Source organism: Mesoplodon densirostris, chromosome 2 (genome assembly GCF_025265405.1).
Source record: "Mesoplodon densirostris isolate mMesDen1 chromosome 2, mMesDen1 primary haplotype, whole genome shotgun sequence".
In the NCBI taxonomy this organism is placed as follows: domain Eukaryota; kingdom Metazoa; phylum Chordata; class Mammalia; order Artiodactyla; family Ziphiidae; genus Mesoplodon; species Mesoplodon densirostris.
This window is the reverse complement of record NC_082662.1, coordinates 127,719,166-127,745,826: the sequence shown is the minus strand read 5'-3', so window position 1 is coordinate 127,745,826 and position 26,661 is coordinate 127,719,166. Positions and strand designations below refer to the sequence as shown.

The window sequence follows — 26,661 nt, the reverse complement described above, 5'->3', positions numbered from 1 at the left end:
CAAGGATAACCTGTCAAGGCCCTAAAGTACTGGGGGATTTCTTTTGATAAAGATAAAACAGGGAAAGGCCTATGGAGGATAACTCCTAAATGAGGAGGTTGAAGAAACAAGGAAAAAGCAGTGAAAGGGTCCTAGAGAAAAACTTTTTCTACTTTATAATATTACAATCAGTCTCATCTAACTACATACCACACATACACTCATAGAAAATCCATAAATTCATCAGTAAACCTGCAAGCCAATTTAAGGTTATATTATTAAGAGGTGAAATTTCTGTTATTAAAACAAAAAAGATAAGTCCCAAACCACAATTTAATGATGTATTTCTGACCACTATTACCAAAGAAAAGATGTAGTAGTCTGGGATAAACTATTTGTCTATGTTCCTGCAAACTGTTGACTGTGTGCTCACAGTGTGAATTTTGATAAAATCGTAGTACAGATGGCACAATAGCTATGTCATATAAATTATTAATAAATTTACATAAAGAAAAAACTCAAAACCATTCCATTATCTTTACAGACCTGACCAAGACAATGTAATGTCCCAACTTACTCTTCAAATTTATTCCTATTATTAAGGTGCAACCACTACTACTTTTTTTTCCAAGTCCAGCCCAAATTCTCAGTCACTCACCCGCCCTCCATCTTATGAATCCTGTGCTTCCTCTCCGCCTGTGGCCTCCACCAAAGGGACTCTATAAAGTAAATGTGGAGAATTACTGCCCAAAGTGAAAGAATTAAACATACTTAAAGTCCTAGAAAGGCTAATAAACCCTTGATTCATTAACTTAGAGAGGAGAAAGTAAATCCACAAGCTAGAGGATAGGAATATATTATACTCCAATTCTAAAATGTCAAAATATGTCTAAGATTCAAAATGTCTGAAACAGAACTTTCCAAAATCCAGCAAAACAAATTTAGTATTATTTGTGGATGAAGATATAAATGATATTTCTGCCTTCCTGGGCTCACAGAAAAACTCATCTTTATCAATGAAATCAGAGAAAAGAAAAATAAAGATTTGAATAAAAACAATTAAGAACTGCATTTTAAAGATCATATACATATAAAGAATATTAAAGGTTCTCTTTTCTTCTACTCTTAGCATTTTTATGCTACATCTATAAACCTAACATTTGCATCCATCTTCTCCTTGTCTCTTGATAGAGTGAAGAAAGCACCTCTAATCAGAATGCCTGCAATCCTGCTCTTCTTCCTACATTTCCCTTCATAATAAATATTATCACAACCTCCATCAATGAAGAGAAAAATCACTAATGCATCTGTAATTTTCCTCCATTACCCCATATGCAAAATTTATGCCAAGTCAAAATAATGACAATGATGACAACAGGTTAAACACATCACTTTTTATGTTAGAGGCACAGTGCTAAATGCTTTCCATAAATTATTTAATTCTCAAAACCACTGTATAAGATAGTGCTATGGACTGTTTGTGTCCCCGCCACAAATTCATATGTTGAAAGCCTAACCCCCAGTGTGATGGGGCCTTTGGGAAGAAATTAGACTTAGATGGGGTCACAAGGGTGGGGCCCTCATGATGGCATTAGTACCCTTATAAGAAGAGACGTCCAAGAGCTTGTTGTGTCTCTTTCCACCTAGTGAGAACACAACGAAAAGGTACTGCCTGCAAGCCAGGAAGAAAGTCCTCACCAGAACCCAAAAATGCTGAAACCATGCTCTCAGACTTCACAGCCTGCAGAACTGTGAGAAATAACTTTCTGTCATTTAAGCTGCCCAGTCTATGATATTTTGTCATGGCAGCCCAAGCTAATTCCCTGTTTTACAAGTGAGAAAACTATGGCTTAAATAGGCTAAATAACTTTCCTACAGAGGATCCAGGCTACAGTGGTAGAGTCGGGATTTAAACCTGGCTTTTAATACTGTTGCACTAATGTCTCTACAATATTGAGTTCCTAATAAGTAACCAACTATATTATGTGCAAGAGATCAAAATAAAGTTGCCTTAAAAAACTCATACATCTAATCATATATTATAAACAAACATACGGACTGCCAAAGTATGAATTCCTCCAGGTTTGGTACCCAAGAAATGTTTATTGAAATAAACAGAAAAAACATCAAACAATAATACAATGTGTTGAGTGTTGTATGAGTAGGTCAAATAAAGTAACACAAAGGTTTCCAGAAGGAAGCAATTAATTCCAGGGGTGAATAAGACAACTATTATGAGATTGGTAAAGTATGAAAAAAGTCATAAGTAAATGAAAGGCAGTCAGAACAGGGTATAATTAATTACATTTGGTGGGAATTTATCAGGGATTACTAGTAGATATTACATATAAGCTGTCTCTTCAAAGATGAATAGAATATCACTTTTGGAATAAGAGATCATTCGAGGTTGAATGGACTATATGGACAAAAACATGGAGTATGAAAATGTAGCTGCCTGTTCTTTTTTGATCCCATATTCAACACTGTAGTTTACAGTATAAAATATCTTAACAGATGCCCCTGTCTCTCATAGCTTCCTTTTCCAAACCACTCTACAGAAAGTATAAAAGTAATCATCCTAAAACACAGATCAGATTGGCTCCTTGTTCAAAACACTCGATAGTCCTACTCTGCCTACAAGATACTATTTAAATTCCTCAGACTAGAATGTTAGGTCTCTCACAATCTGTCCCTGTTTTTCCTTTCCTTCCCAATTCACCTTGAGTCATGATTCCGCTACACTGAAGCTACACCGGATTATTTGCTGCTCTTAAACAGGCCCTGTTAAAATGTCCCACACTGGACCATGGCACATCTTCAAGACCCATGTGAAAGAACTTCTTTGGAAATATAACCTTGCCTATTGTCTCACTTATTACTCTCTGTCTTGTGTTAGTTACATTCCTACATGTATGTCTCCATTAAAGACTACAAGCTCTTTGAGAGATGACTCCTACCCTACACACAGAGTTATCAAAAAAAAAATTGAATCAAATCTTTGAGTCTATATGTCTAGGTACTATACAAGGAGCTGAACGTTAAAATGCAATATGATAAGAGCACTACTAGACAAATTGTGTGAGTATTACAACAATCACCCAACTCAGTCTGCAGAGGTGCAGAACAGCTTCCCACAGAGCATGACAAACTGATTCTTAAAAGGTGAATATGAAGAAGACATAGGTAAAACATACACACACAGGTATGAAACAGTGCCACGTGTAAGAACTAGAAGAAATTCAATGTTGCTAGAACGTAAAATACGGAGCCAGAAGTGGCGAAGTATAAAGCTATAGAGACAAAAGGCTGCATACGTTGTGTTGAGAAACATTTTATGCTGTGGGCCAGTGGTTTAGAATTAGTAAAAAGCCTCAATTCGTACTGCACCAAAACCAGGTGTAAGTTATACTGTAAGACATTTAAAAAATTGAATTAAGCAGGTGGTACTGATATTTGCAAGTCTCGAAAGTCAAACAGATTAAAAAGGTATACAGTAAAGAGTCTCATCACACCTCTGTCATCTGCCCAGTTCATACCCTACTTCCTGGGGAAAAGTGTTAGTTTCTTCTTTTTCCTTCCTGAGTTCCTTATGCCAACAGAGCAAACAAATCTAGTTCCCCTCCTTTACACAAAAACTGCTGTATAATATGTTCTGCACCTTACTCTTTTCCTTTTTACTTGCAACGATTTTTCCATGATTTTCCAAATAAATACTATTCTTCCTATTCTTTTTCAACTGCATAATATTCCATTATACTGCTGTATCATTACTTACTTAACCTATCCACTATTAATGGACATTTGAGCTTTTGTTTCACTCTACTACAATATATTGTTTTGGTTGACATATATGAAGAAAATCTAGCCTTATGCAGGTATGACTAGAAAAGGGGAGAAAAACGTTAATAAAGTTTTCAGATTATTGTGGATCATCTCCAAATCTTTTGCTATTACACACAATATTTGTATGAATAACCCTGTACATACATCATTACAAAATGTGAAAATACACCTGAAGGATACATTCCCGAAATGGGAATATACATTTGTAATTTTGATATATATTATCAAATTATCCCCAGAGAAATAGAACCAGTATAGATTTCCCACCAGCAATGAATAAGCAGTGACACTGCCTGGTTCCTCAGAGGATGCTAGGGAAATCTACCTTTTAAAATCGTAATCAAGGGCTTCCCTGGTGGTGCAGTGGTTGAGAGTCCGCCTGCCGATGCAGGGGACACGGGTTCGTGCCCTGGTCTGGGAAGATCCCACATGCCGCGGAGCAGCTAGGCCCGTGAGCCATGGCCGCTGAGCCTGCGCGTCCGGAGCCTGTGCTCCACAACGGGAGAGGCCACAACAGTGAGAGGCCCACGTACCGCAAAAAAAAAAAAAAAAAAAAATCAGGGCTTCCCTGGTGGCGCAGTGGTTGAGAGTCCGCCTGCCGATGCAGGGGACACGGGTTCGTGCCCCGATCCCGGAAGATCCCACATGCCGCGGAGCGGCTGGGCCCGCGAGCCATGGCCGTGGAGCCTGTGTGTCCGGAGCCTGTGCTCCGCAACGGGAGAGGCCACAGCAGTGAGAGGCCCGCGTACAGCAAAAAAAAAAAAAAAAAATCGTAATCAAGGAAGAAAAATCCAGAAGAAGCATGACATAAACAATCAAACAGGTCAAGAAAAAAAACAGGAATTATGAGGTTCTGGAGTACAAGCAAGAAGACATGATTGGTCTCTAGTGTCAAATATTACCAGGGAGATCTAATAATTAAATAATAAACTAAACTATAAAACTTAAATAATTAAAGCAGTATGGTTAGCCATGCAAAAACAGAACAAATCAAGATAGAATAAAAACATACAGTAATGAAGAATAAAGGTAATTAAGAATAAAAGGAAGATAATACTATTCCCCACCAAAAGGAATCAGAGCTCCCTGGAGAAATTGGTTGATTCTAGAGCTGGGAAACTATATGATGAGCCTGGAATATTTTATTGTGTCAGAAAGTCTTCATAAATTGATGGGAACATGTCAAAAGAATATAGAGCTAGCTTTTCAGGGCTTACATGGGCCAAATCTAGGATAATTTGAGCATTTCAGAATTAATAATGATGGGAAAAGACTATAATCCATTGAATAAAATAGCATTCATGAAGGAGAACCTTTTTTTGTAGTGAGAAGTCAATTAAAATTAAAGAAGAACAACTAAATTAGAAAATCACCATGAATAACAAACAGCTGGCTCAAACAAGAACCATAATTGGATGCTGAAACTCGTGGGCCAAAGTTTGAGGAGCAACCAGATATTTATATGGTCACAAAGTATTACACCACAGGACTTCCCTGGTGGCACAGTGGTTAAGAATCCACCTGTCAATGCAGGGGGCACAGGTTCGAGCCCTGGTCCGGGAAGATCCCACATGCCGCAGAGCAACTAAGCCCATGCGCCACAACAACTGCCCTAGAGGCGCCCTAGAGGCCGCGAGCCACAACTGCTGAGCCTGCGTGCCTAGAGCTCATGCTCCACAATGAGAAGCCACCGCAGTGAGAAACCTGCACACCTCAATGAAGAGTAGGCCCAGTTCACCTCAACTAGAGAAAGCCTGCCCGCAGCAACGAAGAGCCAGCGCAGCCAAAAATAAATTAATTAATCAGGGTTTCCCTGGTGGTGCAGTGGTTGGGAGTCTGCCTGCTAATGCAGGGGACATGGGTTCGAGCCCTGGTATGGGAAGATCCCACATGCCGCGGAGCAACTAGGCCCGTGAGCCACAACTACTGAGCTTGCGCGTCTGGAGCCTGTGCTCCACAACAAGAGAGGCCGCGATAGTGAGAGGCCTGCGCGCTGCGATGAAGACTGGCCCCCGCTTGCCACAACTAGAGAAAGCCCTCGCACAGAAACGAAGACCCAACACAGCAAAAATAAAAAATGAATAAATTAATAAACTCCTACCCCCAACATCTTAAAAAAATAATAAAAAATTAAAAAATTAAAAAATTAATTAATCAATTTAAAAAAGGTATCACACCACAAGATTCTTATTAATTACAGAGGGAATAATAATAACCTTACAATGGAGAAGAATCTTGGTAGACACCGTTGTAACCAGTGATCAAAGTTAACATCACCAGGATTGGGACGGAGCAATATCATGTGCTTCCTGATTAAAGTAGACTAAAGAGACATGACAACTGATGTATCAGTTGCATGACCAGACATGATGATGTCACATAATAACTCTTGCATGATGATCCAAGATTTTTTTGGAGAGGGAGGGCTTATAAAGGTTATTATTGACAATATCTGGATAATAGCATTGTGTCAATGTTAATTTCTTAATTTTGATAACTATACTTCAATTATGTAAGATAACATCCTACTTTTAAGTAACACACACTTAAGTATATAAAGGTAAAAGGGTCATCATGTCTCAAAAGGTTCAGAAAATAAATCTATGTATTTGAACCTAAGTATCTTTAAATATATTTAAAATATTTTGATATAAATATATTTTAAATACCATATATTGATGGGGAAGGAGGAACAAAGCACTGAGACAGAGAGGAAATGACAGGGAGGATAAGGACAGAAAAAAGAAAGACAATGCAAACATGGAAAATGTTAACATTTGAGGAATGAGCATATGGACTTCTCTGTACATCTGCCTCTGTCAAATGCCTGTTCATATTCTTTGTCCACTTTTCTATTTATCTTTTTCTTAATGTTTTATGGACACACACTATAAAAAATGTTAATCTTTATTTTTTCCCCAATATGTGATGGCTTTTGTTATAGAGAAGATTTAGTTTTTACAAAATCAAAACTTTAAAAATTCTTAATGCTACAATAATGATGATGTTTGGGTGATGTGGTTATGGATGCTTTACTTGTTTTAAGTTTTTTTAACTTATCTGTATTTCACAAATCTTTACTAAGCACCTATTAATTTTTTAATGAAAAAAGGGTTATATTTTTATATTCCTTAAGCAAAATCCCAGAACTTTTCACAGAACCTGATTCTAAAAATCAAATGGATTTATTTAACAATTTCTCTCTTAAAAACCTTTGGAGACAAGAAGAGCTAAGCCAACAGTGAAGAAGAGTAAAAAGAGTTTGAGACTTGCCTTGGAGAGATCAGTACTTGTTGTAAAGTGGTACTGGTACAGGAATAAAAAAGCAGGCTAAAAGAGAGCAGAGAGAGCCTGGAAGCAAACCCACATATAAAAAGAACAATATGATGGATTACCCAACAAATGAGATTGAGGCAACTATTATACTTTTAGAAGAATAATAAGATTAGATCCCCTTCTTAACACCCCCACACACACACACACAAAACATAACATCCTCAAGGTGGAATAAAGAAGAACTAAATGTGAAATAACTTTTAGATATCTTATGAAAAAATGTAAGACACTCTGGTAGTGAGGTTCCAAGACAGCCTTCAGTGATCCTCTCACGCTGGTATTCCAGTCTCAGTATGGTCTCCTCCCACAATGAACAGGCTGAGTGACAGTCTGTGACTTCAAAGCCTAGATCATAAAAGACATTAGCTTCCACTGATCTCCTGGCTCACTCATTCAGGGGAAGTCAGCCTCCAAATTATGATAACACTACAGTGGCCCTAGTAAAGGATCACATCAAGAGGAACTGAGTCCTCCCACCAACAGCCTACACCAACTCACTGGCCATTTGAGTAGGCTATCTTTAAAAGCAAGTCCTCCAGCCTTAATTAAACCTACAGATGACTGAAGCCCTGACTGACATGTTGACTGCAACCTCATAAGAGACCAAGATCATAACCACACAAACACCCTGCTCCTAGAAATGAAAAGAAATAATAAATATTTATTGTTTCTTTTAACCAAATATGTTTTGCTGGTAATTTGTTATGCAGCAATAGACAATAAATACAGACTATTGTTATAACCTCAATGTAGGAAAGGAAGTTCTTAAAAATTATTAGAACTATAAGAACTATAAGAATTATAAGAAGCAAAATTATAAAGGAAAAGATTGACAAATGTATCTATATTGAAAATGAAAGGTTTTGGTACAAAAAAGTTAGTACTCATACAACTAAAAGGACAAGCCACAAACTAAAAGAAAATATTTATAACTCAAATACCAAATAATGAATATCAATTCTTGAAAAATTCCTACAAATCAACAAGGACAAACCATCTAATACAAAAAAGGGGGTGGGGCAAAGAGTAGAAAATGCAATTTATGAAAGAAATTACATAGCAATAAACATATGAGAAGAACTAGAAATCCCATTAATAACCAGAGAAATTCAAATTTAAAACACCAAAATACCATTTCTCACACATCAGAATGATAAAAATTATGTGTGACAAGAAGAAAAGTCTCACAAACTGCTAGTGGGAGTAAACTGTTAACAACCACTTCAGAAAACAATATACAAAATCTAGTAAAGGTTAAGGCAGAGCATACCCTATGACCTAGCAATTTTCTATTTGCAATAAACATTTCACATATACATGGGGAACGTACAAAAACATTTGTTGCAGCACTGCTTGTAATAGGTAAAAAACTGGCAACCACTTAAAGCTCTTCAACAGAACAGTTTTAAAAAGTGTGGTTTATTCATGCAAAACCACGCAGCAGTGAAAATGAAGAAATCAAAACTCCGTGTATCAATATAAATACACCTTAAAAACATAACACTAAAAAAAGGTTTATAAAGGCTATCAGCTGATTTTTCAGCAGAAACTGCAGGCCAGAAGAGAGTGGCACAATAAATTTAGAGTGATGAAAGGGAAAAACCTACAACCAAGAATGCTCTACTCAGCAAGGCTCTCATTCAGATTTGATGAAGAAATCAAAACCTTTACAGACAAGCAAAAGCTAAAAGAATTCAGCACCACCAAACCAGCTTTACAGCAAATGTTAAAGGAACTTCTCTACACGAAAAAGAAAAGGCCACAACTAGGAATAAGAAAATTACGAAATAAAAAACATCACCAGTAAAGGGAAACATACAATAAAGGTAGGAAATTATGAACACACACAAAGCTAGTAGGGAGGTTAAAAGACAAAAGTAGTAAAATCATCTCTATCCACAATAAGGGATACACAGAACAATTAGATGTAAAATACAATGTCTAAAACAGTAACTGTGAGAGAAGGAGAGTGCAAATGTAAGGTTGTTAAAATGTATTCGAAAGTGAGAGATCAGTGACTTAAAACAACCAAGTATATATATAGAGTGCCTTAAAAAAAACTTATGGTAACCACAAATGATTCACTTTGCTATAAAGCAGAAACTAACACACCATTGTAAAGCAATTATACTCCAATAAAGACGTTTAAAAAAAAAAAAAAAAAACCTGTAACAGATATACACACAGAAAAGAAAAGGGAATCCAAACATAACACTAAATAAAGATACTCATCAAATCACGAGAAGAGAACAAAAGAAGAAGGGGGTGAGACCTACAAAAGCAAATACAAAACAATTTAAAAAATGGCAACAAGAACATACGTACTGACAATTACCTTAAATGTAAATGAATGAACTAAATGCTCCAGCCAGAAGTTTTGGACTGACTGAATGTATACAAAAACAAGACCACGGGCTTCCCTGGTGGCGCAGTGGTTGAGAGTCCGCCTGCCGATGCAGGGGACACGGGTTCGTGCCCCGATCCCGGAGGATCCCACGTGCCGCGGAGCGGCTGGGCCCGCGAGCCATGGCCGCGGAGCCTGTGTGTCCGGAGCCTGTGCTCCGCAACGGGAGAGGCCACAGCAGTGAGAGGCCCGCGTACAGAAAAAAAAAAAAAAAAAACAAGACCACATATATGCTGCCTACGAAAGACTCACTTCAGATCTAGAGACACATAGAGACTGAAAGTGAGGGGATGGAGAAAGGTATTCCAGGCAAATGGAAATCAAAAGAAACCTGGAGTAGCAATACTCATATCAGACAAAATAGACTTTAAAACAAAGACTGTTACAAGAGACAGAGATGGACACTCATCCATCTATGATCAAGGGATCAATCCAAGAAGATATTAACAATTATAAAATACATGCAGCCAGTATAGGAGCATCTCAATATATAAAGAAAATGTTAACAGACATAAAAGGAGAAGTCGGGGGGCTTCCCTGGTGGCGCAGTGGTTTAGAGTCCACTTGCCGATGCAGGGGACACGGTTTCATGCCCCAGTCCGGGAAGATCCCACATGCCACGGAGCGGCTAAGCCCGTGAGCCTTGGCCGCTGAGCCTGCGGGTCCGGAGCCTGTGCTCCGCAAAGGGAAAGCCCACAACAGTGAGAGGCCCGTGTACCGCAAAAAAAAAAAAAAGGAGAAGTCGACAGTAATACAATAATAGTAGGGGACTTTAACGCCCCACTTAACATCAATTGACAGATCATCCAGACAGAAAATCAATGAGGAAACACCGACCTTAACTAACACATTAGACCAAATGTACTTAAATGATATATACAGAGAGCATTCCACCTGAAAGCAGCAGAATACACATTCTTTTCAAGTGCACATGGAACATTCTCCAGGACAGATCACATGCTAGGCCACAAAACAAGCCTTGGTGAATTTAAGGAAATTGAAATCATATCAAGCATCTTTCCTGACCACCAGTCTGTAAGACTAGAAATCAACTACAAGGAAAAAACTGCAAAAAAACACAAACACGTGGAGGCTAAACAATATGTTACTAAACAACCAATGGATCACTGCAGAAATCAAAGAGGAAATCAAAAATCAAAAAATACCTAGAGACAAATGAAAACACAACAATGGGACATGGCAAAAGCAATTCTAAGAAGGAAGTTTATAGCAATACAAGCTTACCTCAGGAAACAAGAAAAATATCAAATAAACAACCTAACCTAAAGCAACTACAGAAAGAAAAACAAAACCCAAAGTTCGTAGAAGGAAAAAAATCATAAAGATCAGAGCAGAAATAAATGAAATAGAGACTAGAAAAACAACAGAAAAGATCAATGAAACCAAAAGCTGGTTCTGTGAAAAGGTAAACAAAATTGATAAAACTTTAACCAGAGTCATCAAGAAAATAAGAGACAGGGCCCAAATCAATCAAAATAGAAATGAGAAAGAAGTTACAAACGACACTGTAGAAATACAGAAATACATCATTAAGAGATTACTCCAAGCAACTATACACCAATAAAATGGACAACCTAGAAGAAATGGAAAAATTCTTAGCAAGGTACAGTCTCCCAAGACTGAATCAGGAAGGAACAGAAAATATGAACAGACCAATTAACAGTAATGTAATTAAATCAGTAATTTTAAAACTCCCCAAACAAACAAAAGTCCAGGACCAGATGGCTTCACAGGTAAACTCTACCAAACATTTAAAGAAGCATTAACACCTATCCTCCTGAAACTATTCCAAAAAATGGCATAGGAAGGAAAACTTCCAACCTCATTCTATGAAGCCACCATAACCCTAATACCAAAACCAGACAAAGATATCACAATAAAAGAAAATTACAGGCCAGTATCACTGATGAACATAGATGTAAAAATCCTCAACAAAATACTAGCAAACAGAATCCAAAAATACCTTAAAAAGACAACACGCCATGTCGAATGGGATTTGTCCGAGGGATGCAAGGATTTTTCAATATCAGCAAGTCAATGTGATACACCACATTAACAAATTGAAGAATGAAGCAACCTAAACATTCATTGACAGATGAATGGAAAAAGAAGATGTAGTACATACATACAATGGAATGTTACTCAGCCTTTAAAATGAATGAAATAATGCCATTTGCAATAACACGGATGGACCTGGAGATTATCACTCTAAGTGAAGTAAGCCAGACAGAGGAAAACAAATATCATATGATAGTGCTTATATGAGGAATCTAAAACAAAAATGATATAAACGAACTTATCTACAATACAGAAACAGACTCACTAACTTAGAGAACAAACTTATGGTTATTAGGGGGGAAGGGTGGGCGGGAAGGAACAGATTGGGAGTTTGGAATTGACATGTACACACTGCTATATTTAAAATAGATAACCAACAAGGACTTACTGTATAGCACAGGGAACTCTGCTCAATACTCTGTAATAACCTAAATGGAAAAGAATTTAAAAAAGAAGAGATACATGTATATGTATAACTGAATCACTTTGCTGTATACCTAAAACTAACACAACACTGTTAATCATCTCTACTCCAATATAAAATAAAAATTTAAAAAATTGAAGAATGAACACCATATGATCATCTCAATAGATGCAAAAAAGCTTTTGATAAAATTCAACATCCATTTATGATGAAAATTCTCCAGAAAGTGGGCATAGAGTGAACATACCTCCATATAATAAAGCCCATATATGACAAACCCACAGCTAACATCACACTCAATGGTGAAAAGATAAGACAAGGAAGCCCACTCTCACCACTTTTATTCAACACAGTTTTGGAAGTCCTAGCCACAGCAATCAGATACGAATAAGAAATAAAAGGAATCCAAATTGGAAAGAAAGAAGTAAAACTGTCACTGTTTGCAGATGACATAATACCGTACACAGAAAATCCTCAAGTAGCCACCAAAAAACTACTAGAGCTCATCAATAAATTAGATAAAGTTGCAGGATACAAAATTAATATACAGAAATCTGTTGCATTTCTATACACTAACAATGAAATATCAGAAAGAGAAATTAAAGAAACAATCCCATTTACCATCACATTGAAAAGAATAAAATAGCTAGGAATAAACCTTCCTAAGGAGCCAAAAGACCTATACCCCAAAAACTGTTAAGACACTGATGAAAGAAACTAAAGATGACATAAACATATGGAAAGATAGCATTTTCCACGATTGGAAGAATCAATAATTGTTAAAATAACCACATTACCCAAGGAAATCTATATATTCAATGCAATCCCTATCAAATTACCGATGGCATTTCTCACAGAACTAGAACGAATAATTTTTAAATTTATATGGAAACACAGAAGACCCCGAATAGCCAAAACAATCTTGAGAAAGAAGAACTGAGCTGGAGGAATCGGGCTCCCTGACTTCAGACTATACTACAAAGCTACTGTCATCAAAGTAGTATGATACTGACACAAAAACAGACACATACATCAAAGGAACAGGATAGAAAGTTCAGGAACAAACCCTCACACCTATGGTCAATTAATCTATGACAACAGAGGCAAGAATATACAATGAAGAAAAGACAGGCTCTTCAGTAAGTGGTGATGGAAAAACTGGACAGCTACATGCAAAAGAATGAAATTAGAACATTCTCTGACACCATACACAAAAATAAACTCAAAACAGATTAAAGACCTGAATGTAAGACTGGACACTATGAAACTCCTAGGGGAAAACATAGGCAGAACACTCTTTAACATAAATCACAGCAATACTTTTTTGGATCCATCTCCTAGAGTAATGAAAATAAAAGCAAAATTAAATAAATGGTACCTAATTAAACTTTTGCACAGCAACGAAAACCATAAACAAAACAAAAAGACAACCTGAAGAATGGGAGAAAATGTTTGTAAATGACACAACCAACAAGGGATTAATTTCCAAAATATACAAACAGTTCATACAGGTCAACATCAAAAAACAACCTAATCAAAAAAATGGGCAAAAGACCTAAATAGACATTTCTCCAAAGAAAACATACACATGGCCAACAGGCACATGAAAAGATGCTCAACATTGCCAATTATTAGAGAAATACAAATCAAAACTACAATGAGGTATCATCTCACATCAGTCAGAATAGCCATCATCAAGGTCTACAAATAATAAATGGTGGAGAGGGTGTGGAGAGAAGGGAACCCTGCTACACTATTGATAAGAATGTAAATGGGTGCAGCCACTATGAAGAAAAGCATAGAGGTTCCTTAAAAAACTAAAAATAGAGTTACCATATGATCCAGCAACTCCATTCCTGGGCATATATCCAGAAAAGATGAAAACTCCTATTTCAAAAAGATACATGCACCCCAATATTCATAGCAGCACTATTTATAATAGCCAAGGCATGGAAGCAACCTACATATCCACTGAAAGAGAAATGTATAAAGAAGATATGATATATATATATGTATATGTATATATATGTATGTATATATATAACGGGATATTACTCAGCCATAAAAATGAACAAAATAATGCCATTTGCAGCATCATGGATGGACCTATAGATTACCATACTAAGTGAAGTAAGTCACACAGAGAATACAAAAGTCATGATATCACTTAAATGTGGAATCTAAAAAAAATGATACAAATGAAGTTATTTACACAACAGAAATAGACTCATAGGCACTGACAACAAACTTATGGTTACCAAAGGGGGAAGCGGGGAAGGTATAAATTAGGAGTATGGCATTAACAGATACATGTTACTATATACAAAATAGGTAAACAAGGGCCTACTGTTTAGCACTATATTCAATACCTCGTAATACCCTATAACGGAAAAGAATCTGAAAAATAATTGATTTATATGTATATATGTATAACTGAATCACTTTGTTGTACACCTAAACCTATCACAACAATGTAAATCACCTACTTAAATAAAAAAAAGAAAAAAGTTGGAGAAGGTACGTGCAGTATGGTATCATTTATACAAGTTCTATTATTAATATATGCATATATACATAAGAAAATATTTTAAATATAAATGCATGAGAATGGCAAACAGAACTAGGTATACCTCTGGATAAGCAGGGTAAAAGGAGATGGAGTAACATGAGAGGGATGCATAAACTTCAAGTGCATCTGTAATGCTCGACTAATTAAAAAAAAGGATCTGATACTAAAATATAATAAAGCTAGAAGACGGGTACTTGAGTGCTCATCTTATTATTGTCTATAGTTTTTTGTTTGCTTGAACATTCCAAAACAGAATGCTTTTAATCAAAATATAATGGAAGATAACAAACTTAAGCAGTATTTGCAGAAAAGATCAAAAGAGCATTTATACAAATTGATAAGACAACCCAGCATTACATTCAGTGAATACAACCTGTAAGAGACAAAGTTTTTTTTCTCTGTAAGAGAAAAATGGCATGCAAAAAACATTAACAAAATTAGAAACTAAATACATAGCACAGAAATACATAGCAAAATGTACAAGCTCATTAGTAACACTTCATTCAAAAAATATCCATTGAGTGCCTAAAGGTCCAGATGCTATTCCAGGCTCTGGGAATACAGCAGTGAACAATATAACTCTCATAGATGAAGCTCACATTCTCAAAGGTGGAGGCAGTCAAAATATAAACAAACAAAAAGTCACGTGCTGGTAAATGCTTTAAAAATATTAGAACAGGTGATGTGGTAGAGATAAGGGAGGAAAAAAAGGATACTTTGGGTGTTCATAGACTCTAGAAGAAGTACACTTGTCCTGAGAAGTAAATAATAAAAAATCCTTCAAAAAGGTAAGGAAAGCCTCCTCAGGCTCAGCCTGTACCTGGGTTGCGCTGCAGCCGCCTTCTTGCTGGGGACCTTGTTCTCCCTGGTCTGCCCGAGCCCATGAGCCCCGCCACCCAAGTTAACTGCCCTCTAGAGATGGTTGGCTGTTGCCGCCCACCTCCGGGCAGAGAGGGCACCTTCAAGATGCCGGAGGAGTAAAACGTGGAGATCACCATCCTCCCCACAAATACATCAAAACTACACCTACATGTGGAGCAACTCCTACAGAACATATACTGAATGCTGGCAGAAGACCTCAGACTTCCTAAAAGGCAAGAAACTCCCAACGTACTTGGCCGAGTGGCTGACAGGGTCTTGGTGCTCCGGCAGGGTATCAGGCCTGTGCCTCTGAAGTGGGACAGCCGAGTTCAGGACACTGGTCCACCAGAGACCTCCCAGCCTTACATAATATCAAATGGCGAAAGCTCTCCCAGAGATCTCCATCTCAATGCTAAGACCCAGCTCCACTCAACAACCAGCAAGCTACAGTGCTAGACACCCCATGCCAAACAACTATCAAGAAAGGAACACAACCCCACCCATTAGCAGAGAGGCTGCCTAAAATCATAATAAGGTCACAGACACCCCGAAAAACACCACTGGACATGGTCCTGCCCACCAGAAAGGCAAGATCCAGCCTCATCCAACAGAAAACAGGCACCAGTACCCTCCACCAGGAAGCCTACACAATCCACTGAGCCAAACATAGCCACTGGGGCCAGTCACCAAAAACAAGGGGAACTATGAACCTGCAGCCTGTGAAAAGGAGACCCCAAACACAGTAAGTTAAGAAAAATGAGAAGACAGAGAAATACACAGCAGAAGGAGCAAGGTAAAAACCCACCAGACCAAACAAATGAAGAGGAAATAGGCAATCTACCTGAAAGAGAATTCAGAGTAATGATACTAAAGATGATCCAAAATCTTGGCAATAGAATGGAGAAAATACAAAAAATGTTTAACAAGAACCTAGAAGAACTGAAGAGCGAACAAACAATGATGAACAACACAGTAAATGAAATTAAAAATTCTCTAGAAGGAATCAATAACAGAATAACTGGGGCAGAAGAATGGATAAGTGACCTGGAAGATAAAATAGTGGAAAAAACTGCCACAGAGCTGAATAAAGAAATAAGAATGAAAAGAATTGAGGACAATTTCAGACACTTCTGGGACAACATAAAAGGCACCAACATTCGAATTATAAGGGTCCTAGAAGAAGAAGAGAAAAAAAAGGGACTGAAAAAATACTTGAAGAGATTCATAGTTGAAAACGTCCCTAATATGGGAAAGATAATAGTCAAGTCCAGGAAGTGCAGAGAGTCCCATACAGGATAAACCCAAGGAGAAACATGGCAAGACACATCTTAATCAAACTATGAAAAACTAAATACAAAGAACAAATATTAAAAGCAGCAAGGGAAAAACAACAAATAACATACAAGGGAATCCCCATAAGGTTAACAGCTGATCTTTTAGCAAAAACTCTGCAAGCCAGAAGGGAGTGGTAGGTTATATTTAAAGTGATGAAAGGGAAAAACCCACAACCAAGATTACTCTACCCAGCAAGGATCTCATTCAGCTTCAAGGGAGAAACTAAAAACTTTACAGACAAGCAAAAGCTAAGAGAATTCAGCACCACCAAATCAGCTCTACAACAAATGCTAAAGGAACTTCCCTAGGCAGGAAACAAAAGAGAGGGAAAAGATTTACAATAACAAACCCAAAATAATTAAGAAAATGGTAATAGGAACATACATATCGGTAACTACCTTAAATGTAAAGGGATTAAATGCTCCAACCAAAAGACATAGACTGGCTGATGGATACAAAAACAAGACCCCTATATACGATGTCTACAAGAGACCCACTTCAGACCTACCTAGGGACACATACAGACTGAAAGTGAGGGGATGGAAAAAGATATTCCGTGCAAATGGAAATCAAAAGAAAGCTGGAGTAGCATTTCTCATATCAGACAATATAGACTTTAAAATAAAGACTATTACAAGAGACAAAGAAGGACACTACATAACGATCAAGGGATCAATCCAAGAAGAAGATGTAACAATTGTAAATATTTATGCACCCAACATAGGAGCACCTCGATACAAAAGGCAAATGCTAACAGCCATAAAGGGGAAATCGACAGTAACACAATCACAGTAGGGGACTTTAAAACCCCACTTTCACCAATGGACAGATCATCCAAAATGCAAATAAATAAGGAAACACAAGCTTTAAATGATACATTAAACAAGATGGACTTAATAGATATTCGTAGGAAATTCCATCCAAAAACAACAGAATACACTTTCTTCTCAAGTGCTCATGGACCATTCTCCAGGATAGATCATATCTTGTATCACAAACCAAGCCTTTGTGAACTGAAATCGTATCAAGTATCTTTTCCGACCACAACACTATGAGACTAGATATCAATTACAGGAAGAAACCTGTAAAAAATACAAACATATGGAGGCTAAACAATACACTACTACATAACCTAGAGATCACTGAAAAAAATCGAAGAGGAAAACAAAAAATACCTAGAAACAAATGACAATGAAAACACGATGACCCAAAACCTATGAGATGCAGCAAAAACTGTTCTAAGAGGGAAGTTTACAGCAATACAATCCTACCTCAAGAAACAAGAAACATCTCAAATAAAAAACCTAACACCTAAAGCAATTAGAGAAAGAACAAAAAAAAAACCCCAAAGTTAGCAGAAGAAAAGAAATCATAAAGATCAGATTGGAAATAAATGAAAAAGAAATGAAGGAAACAATAGCAAAGATCAATAACACTAAAAGCTGGTTCTTTGAGAAGATAAAATTGATAAACCATTAGCAAGACTCATCAAGAAAAAAAGGGAGAAGACTCAAATCAACAGAATTAGAAATGAAAAAGGAAAAGTAACAACTGACACTCCAGAAATACAAAGGATCATGAGAGATTACTACAAGCAACTCTATGCCAATAAAATTGACAACCTGGAAGAAATGGACAAATTCTTAGAAAAGCACAACCCTCTGAGACTGAACCAGGAAGAGAAAATATAAACAGAACAATCACAAGCACTGAAATTGAAATGTGATCAAAAATCTTCAAACAAACAAAAGCCCGGGACCAGATAGCTTCACAGGCGAATTCTATCAAACATTTACAGAAGAGCTAACACCTATCCTTCTCAAACTCTTCCAAAATACAGCAGAGTGAGGAACACTCCCAGACTCATTCTATGAGGCCACCATCACCCTGATACCTAAACCAGACAAAGATGCCACAAAAAAAAGAAAACTACAGGCCAATATCACTGATGAACATAGATCCAAAAATCCTCAACAAAATACTAGCAAACAGAATCCAACAGCATATAAAAAGGATCATACACTATGATCAAGTGGGGTTTTTCCCAGGGATGCAAGGATTCTTCAATATATGCAAATCAATGTGATAAACCACATTAACAGATTGAAGGAGAAAAACCATATAATCATCTTAATAGATGCAGAGAAAGCTTTCAACAGAATTCAACACCCATTTATGATAAAAACCCTCCAGAAAGTACGCATAGAGGGAACTTACCTCAACATAATAAAGGCCATGTATGACAAACCCACAGCCAACATCATTCTCAATGGCGAAAAACTGAAACCATTTCCACTAACATCAGGAACAAGACAAGTCTGCCCACTCTCACCACTCTTATTCAACATAGTTTTGGAATATTTAGCCACAGCAATCAGAGAATAAAAGGAAATAAAAGTAATCCAAATCAGGAAAGAAGTAAAGCTGTCACTGTTTGCAGATGACATAATACTATACATAGAGAATCCTAAAGATGCTACCAGAACACTATTAGAGCTAATTAATTAATTTGGTAAATTAGCAGGACACATAATTAATGCACAGAAATCTCTTGCATTCCTATACACTAATGATCTGAAAGAGAAACTAAGGAAACACTCCCATTTACCACAGCAGCAAAAACAATAAAATACCTAGGAATAAACCTACTTAAGGAGACAAAAGACCTGTATGCAGAAAACTATACAACACTGATGAAAGAAATTAAAGATGATAAAAACAGATGAAGAGATATACCATGTTCTTGGATTGTAAGAATCAACATTGTGAAATTGACTATACTACCCAAAGCGATCTACAGATTTAATGCAATCCCTATTAAACTACCAATGGCATTTTTCACAGAACTAGAACAAAAAATTTCACAGTTTCTATGGAAACAAAAAAGACCCCAAATAGTCAAAGCAATCTTGAGAAAGAAATACAGAGCTGGAGGAATCAGGCTCCCTGACTTCAGACTATACTACAAAGCTACATTAATCAAGACAGTATGGTACTTGCACAAAAACAGAAATATAGATCAATGGAAGAGGATAGAAAGCCCAGAGATAAACCCACATACATATGGTCACCTTCTGTTTGATAAAGGAGGCAAGAATATACAATGGAGGAAGGACATCCTCTTCAATAAGTGGAGCTGGGAAAACTGGACAGCTACATGTAAAAGAATGAAATTAGAACACTCCCTAACACAATACACAAAAGTAAACTCAAAATGGACTAGAGACCTAAATATGAGGTCAGACATTATAAAAACCTTAGAGGAAAACATAGGCAGAACACTCTATGACATAAATCACAGCAAGATCCTTTTGGACCCACCTCCTGGAGGAATGGAAATAAAAACAAAAATAAACAAATGGAACTTAATGAAACTTAAAAGCTTTTGCACAGCAAAGGAAACCATAAACAAGACCAAAAGACAACCCTCAGAATGTGCGAAAATATTTGCAAATGAAGCAACTGACAAAGGTTTAATCTCCAAAATTTACAAGCAGCTCATGCAGCTCAATATCAAAAAAACAAACAACCCAATCCAAAAATGGGCAGAAGACGTAAAAAGACATTTCTCCAAAGAAGATATACAGATTGACAACAAACACATGAAAGGATGCTCAACATCCTAATAATTAGAGAAATGCAAATCAAAACTACAGTGAGGTATCACCTCACACCAGTCAGAATGGCCATCATCAAAAAATCTAGAAACAATAAATGCTGGAGAGGATGTGGAGAAAAGGGAACCCTCTTGCACTGTTGGTGGGAATGTAAATTGATACAGCCAGTATGGAGAATAGTATGGAGGTTCCTTAAAAAACTAAAAACAGAACTACCATACAACCCAGCAATCCCACTACTGGGCATATACCCTGAGCACACCATAATTCAAAAAGAGTCATGTACCACAATGTTCACTGCAGTTCTATTTACAATAGCCAGCACATGGAAGCAACCTAACTGCTCATCGATAGATGAATGGATAAAGAAGATGTGGCATATATATATATACTGGAATATTACTCAGCCATAAAAAGAAACAAAATTGAGTTATCTGTAATGAGGTGGATGGACCTAGAGACTGTCATATAGAGTGAAGTAAGTCAGAAAGAGAAAAACATATACTGTATGCTAACACATATATATGGAATCTAAAAAAAAAAAAAAAAAGGTTATGAAGAACCTAGGGGCAGGACAGGAATAAACACACAGACGTAGAGGATGGACTTGAGGACACTGGGAGGGGGAAGGGTAAGCTGGGACAAAGTAAGAGCGTGGCACGGACGTATATACACTACCAAATGGAAAATAGCTAGTGGGCAGCAGCTGCATAGCACAGGGATATCAGCTCAGTGCTTTGTATCCACTTAGTGGGGCGGGACAGGTAGGGTGGGAGGGAGATGCAAGAGGGAGGAGATATGGTAATATATGTATAGCTGATTCACTTTGTTATAGAGCAGAAACTAACACACCATTGTAAAGCAATTATACTCCGATAAAGATGTTTAAAAAAAGTAAATAAATATATCTTCCAAATAAAAAAAAAGGTAAGGATAAAGTGGAATACCCAAGTGCCTAAGGCCTGACATGAGAGCAAACGTAATCCATTTGAGGGACAAACAGATGAATATGTCTGGACTGCAATGAATGAGGGGATGAGTATATGAGATGAGGTTGAAGAGGCAGACAAGAGGAAATCCAGGGTAGATCCAGGTTTTAATGGAGCTTGAAGCTTGTAAATTGGGGGAAGAGAATACAAAACTATAAGAACAAAATTAAGTCCTAAATTGAGTATTTCTTCAGAATGAGAAAGAAAACTACATTAAATTACAAAATTGTAATAGTTCTCAAGCACATCAAACAATCCTAACATAGTATTTTAAATAATTAACTCCCTGGCACACCTTTATAATTTTTCCTACATATCTTGGCTGTATTGCACTTGACTGTCTCTTCATGACAATGATTTTGTAATATCATTTTCTATAGAGTCATCAGAGAGAACAGTTCAGTCTTTCACCTAGAATAGAGGGTGTAAATTTATTTTTTATAACTGATAGTTTAGAAAAGTTTCTTTCAGCTTCACAACTGCCTGTTGATGACGCTCACTTTGTCCCAGCTTAAATACTTCAAATTACTGAATTTGTGAAAACCTCTTCTACATTTCTTTCACGAGTTGTAAGATTAGAAGAATGTTTAACCAACTTTAAAATGGTCATCTTGGTTTCTCCTCCATTATCCACATTCTTCCAGTCCTGACTGGGTGTCACGGGACAAGTTCATATCACTATTCAGCCTCTGGCCTTGTACCTTCATGTGAGGATCCCAGCTGCTAAACATTCTTAAACTGGGTCAACCCGCAATAACTAAACTATATGTGAAAAGGTACTGCAAATCACATAAATGTACCAACACATCTCTCCTTAGGATTCCAAAACTCCCTATGTCCACTCCAACATAACCTGCAAGGATGCAGAGTGTGACAGGGAGGAAGTCAAAGTGTAAAACTATGGTGGCCTTAACCAATTTAGGTCCCGTCCAGGAAACAGCCTGCAAAAGCAAGAGACCTCAAGCTTTAGCTTCATGGTAACTCTACCCCTGTCCAGAGCATTCTGAGCCTTAAAGATTATTCATAGCAGTTTGGTTGTTTTTTCTTCTGTAAGAGACAAGAAATCGGTAGAATTTTCACCAAGAGATTTGAATTATGTTTTAACAAGTACACACTGAGAAATGTACTGACCTAAGGCTATCCTCTAACCCTGCTCAAAAAGGGGTACTCAAGCATGAAGTAGACCAAAATTATCCTTTCATATTCTGAAAATTTGTGTTTCCTTTCTCCCCATCTCTGGATTTGAAATCCCAGGATATACAAATCCAGTCATCCCATTATTTCCCCTACAATAACCTCTGCTTGAAAAGAAAAGTAATAATTTCTCAACTTACAAGTTTATAATTAAAGAGCATAATAGGGCTTCCCTGGTGGCGCAGTGCTTGGGGGTCCACCTGCCGATGCAGGGGGCATGGGTTCGTGCCCCGGTCCGGGAGAATCCCGCGTGCTGCGGAGCGGCTGGGCCCGTGGGCCATGACCGCTAGGCCTGCGCGTCCAGGGCCTGTGCTCTGCGGCGGGAGAGGCCGCGGCAGTGGGAGGCCCGTGTACCACAAAAAAAGAAAACGAAAAAAAAAAGAGTATAATAGCTATATGAATGTAATTTAAAAAAGCAAAATACTCAGTTACTGAATATTCTCTCTCCTACAGCTATTTTGGGAATGGAGGCACTTTCCCAGCTGTGTAGCCCCAATTCTGACAGCCTGGCCTCTCCATCAATCAACTCCAGGAGACCTCCTTTCTGCTTAAATTAGCAAAATTTAACTAGTAACTTTGTTTTTACAAACAATTAATAATTCGGTATCTAACAGATAAGTATTCAATAAGCAAATAAGAGCAAACCAGTCAATCATGAACCCTGAAGTTATTAAAAGCACTGAGGGTAGAGATGTCAAAAATGATTAGATGCTGTTGAACCAGAAATGCTGGAGGGTGACAGCATTCCTCAGCCCTTGAAACTCACCCATAGTCTCCTGTTCTGCCCTTTGATCCAGGCTTTGGAGAACAGTGTCATGAGAGTAGTACAGCAACTTCTCACCACACAAAATACTCCTGCTACTGAAATGCAAAAGAAATAGAAGCTGCAAAGAAAAGGAAATTAAGGAATGTAAAAAGGGGGAGGAGGCACATAAGAACTGATTTGAGAACAAAGTGTAATATAACACATACAGAAGATCATAATTCAGACAGATATATAAATTTAGGAGCGGGAGACAGAATAAAAGCACGGTTGGATTAGCACTGGGAAACGTCACACACAGATTCCATCATTTGACAAATATTTATTGATCATTTACTTCACGTGAATCTAAGCTAGATGACAGCAGTGGGAATGGAAAAAATACTGATGAACATTATGGAAAAATTAGGCAGCATTTGGTTATAGGCATTGGGGTTATGGTTGGATAAGACAAAGGAAAAGGTCAATAATGACTGTAGTCTCATGTCTAAGTGCTAGAAAAGGGGTAAAACAGTATAATCAAATAGAAAAGCTGGGAGGTATAACTACTTTGGAAGAAATGGTTATTCTGCTTTCAGACAGGCTGAATTTGAGATAACAGGTAGCATTTTTCATATTAATTACTAATTCCATTTCTACTTAACTAATTCAATCAAAAGAATCAAGCCCCTCATCCAACTATAAAGGATTAAGATGCATAAATAGAGAATCTGCAGCAAATGCTAGACTTCTGAGACGTATTCAAAGGCATGGGCTAGATAAGAATATTACATGAGTCCACTGTTTCACAAAAGATGTCCCATGACACAATAATCATCCTCTTTCTGAACATGCTACTGCCACTATCTCTCACACCCTCCCATGCCCTCAGATCCCACCTGAGAAGTTTCATGAGAAAAAAAACTGTGTCACAAGGAATTTTTGGAGAATCTCACAAAGTATAATTACTTTTTGGAATTCTACAATGTACACTTTTGAGAACCCTACTAAGGAAACCTTCTATTTTGTTTAGTCCAGGTATTTCCCAAACTTATTCAAAAGCAGAAATCTATTTTTGAGGAATACCTACCCATAATGACTTTGGGAAATGGTACACAGTAAGCTACTTGAGGGCAGAGAATTTCTTAGTATTCTTTGCCTATTCACCGTACCTAACATGGTATGAAACACACAGGAAACAATGTGTGCTGAAACAAACAACTACTTATAGGGTTTATGTAAAAGCCACATACTTTGGTCCTTTTCTAAAATCTGTTCCAAAACAATAAGGATCATCCTAGGTTTTTTATAAAAGTTCTTCATATACTTCATAAAATCTCTACCATAAATTAATCATGAGTATATTATCCCAATACCACTGGATATAAGCATACTTTTTTTTGCTTCCAAAATTAAGTCCACCCTCAACACACCTGAAGACACCTCTGACGCATAACAATAAATAACTCAAAATAGAGCATTAAGTAAAATGGCTTCATAAAAACTGTGAAGTAATATATAACATCAAACTACTATTCCACATACTCGTTAAAGTATGAGAACTGGATGAAAAACATATGCTTTATATTAATGACAACAATTAAAAGAAGAAAAAGAAATAGTGAAGAAATCCTTTTCCCTTACCTCCTAATCAATTCAGGTAAACCTAAATAGTCACTTATTCCAGTCTCCTTCCCACAATAAGGAGAAGAGGAAGAAAAACATTCTGCCACTGGGTGGGGGAAAGAACAAAGTGTGCCCCTCCAAGCTTCATTCAGTAGCTCAGGGCCAAATGAATCAACATGTTTATCTACTAATACAGCTGAGCTCACTTTACAGTATTATGCACTTGAAAGGAAATGAACTTTTTAAAAATGAAACTAGTACAAATGAGAAAGTTTTTGTTTTTTGTTTCTACAAATTTAGTTAAGCTCTTTGTTTATAAAGACCAAAATTACAGAATAAATCTTTCATTGTGTCAAAATGTTTACTCCAAACTGAAGAAGATTTGAGGAAACTCAGGCTCTAAAACATTTGATCTAAGGGTCAAGGACAGTCTGACTTCTTAGTTCTGCCAGCAGTTTTTAAAACTTGCTTCCTGTACTAGGGAATGTTCACTGTTCTTGCACAAACAATAATAAAAGTCATTTATACAACCACCTTGGTTATTTTTTCCTTTCATTTTAGATTCACTGTTTTGTAAGAGCAAAGGCTACAGTTGTTAATTCTAGTAAGTATTTTGAGTTTTTATTTACCACTATATTTCTACTCATTTAATATTTGTTGGGAAACAATATGAATTAGTTTATTGAAAAACACATCCTGAATGTCTATTATGTGCCAGACATTTTAGATGAAAGTCAGCAAAAGAAATGTGGTTACTGCTCTCCAAGAGCTTTCAATCCAGCTGGGAAAAAAGATACTATAAAATCAGATATATATATAAATATATATATATATACACGTATATATATAAATACACACACACACACACACACACACACACACACACACACATAAATATAAAATGCAGACTATGAGAAGCAAAAAACCACCACGGAAACAAATAACATGATCTAGCCTGGGGGTCGCTTTGGTAGTGACAACTGAACTAAAATTAGCATAACATTAAACATGATTTAAAACAAACACATACACACACATATCCCAAATCATGCTGGGAATAAAAATGTCCACAACTGTCGGGAGGAAAGGGTTTATAGGGGCAATGGTAAAATCTATATGACATCGAAAAAAATAACGGTGATAGCTTCATGTGAACAGCACTAACAGATCACTTATCTCTGTAGGAAGAAAAACAATGGCTAGTCCTGGTATATTTCCAGTCAAAAATAGGTTTTATAGCCAGAACTATTTTCCAATGAAAGAGCCAAACATCAGCTATTAATCTAGTTATTATAATCTCCAATAATCTCAAGTCTTCCAAACAACTATATTGAGTTTGTAACAATACATGTATCCCAAGCCTTAACACCTCACAAAACCCAGGTCGCAAAAAGACAACTTCAGCTTCACAGCTCACAGGATCATATGATGTTAGAGCAGAAACAAATTTCTAGATGTCATCTTACAATAAAACACTTTCACTTTTCAAATCAAACATGAGACCCAAAGTGGGGAAGTAACATATACAACCGTCATTCATCTAGTTAGTAAGGAAGCTGACTAGACCCTGGATCTCCTGAGTCCCAGTCCTATGCTCTTTCTACAGCATTACAATAGCAAGTATGTCAAATGACAAGGAACACACGTGTTGCAAATAAGGAAA

General features: G+C 37.0%; 1 protein-coding gene across 3 annotated transcripts in view; it reads right to left on the bottom strand.

The window, feature by feature from the left end:
- The window catches only part of AKT3 (AKT serine/threonine kinase 3), a 406,674-nt gene that overhangs the window by 334,870 nt on the left and 45,143 nt on the right, over window positions 1-26,661 (bottom strand). Inside the window, exon 1 of one of the 3 annotated variants that reach the window (XM_060090905.1) lies at window positions 638-675. The exons of the other annotated variants lie outside the window; for them this stretch is intronic. The gene's annotated coding sequence lies outside the window, so the exon portion shown is untranslated. Of the gene's footprint in view, window positions 1-637; window positions 676-26,661 lie in introns of those variants that run through there. 3 annotated transcript variants of the gene reach the window in all.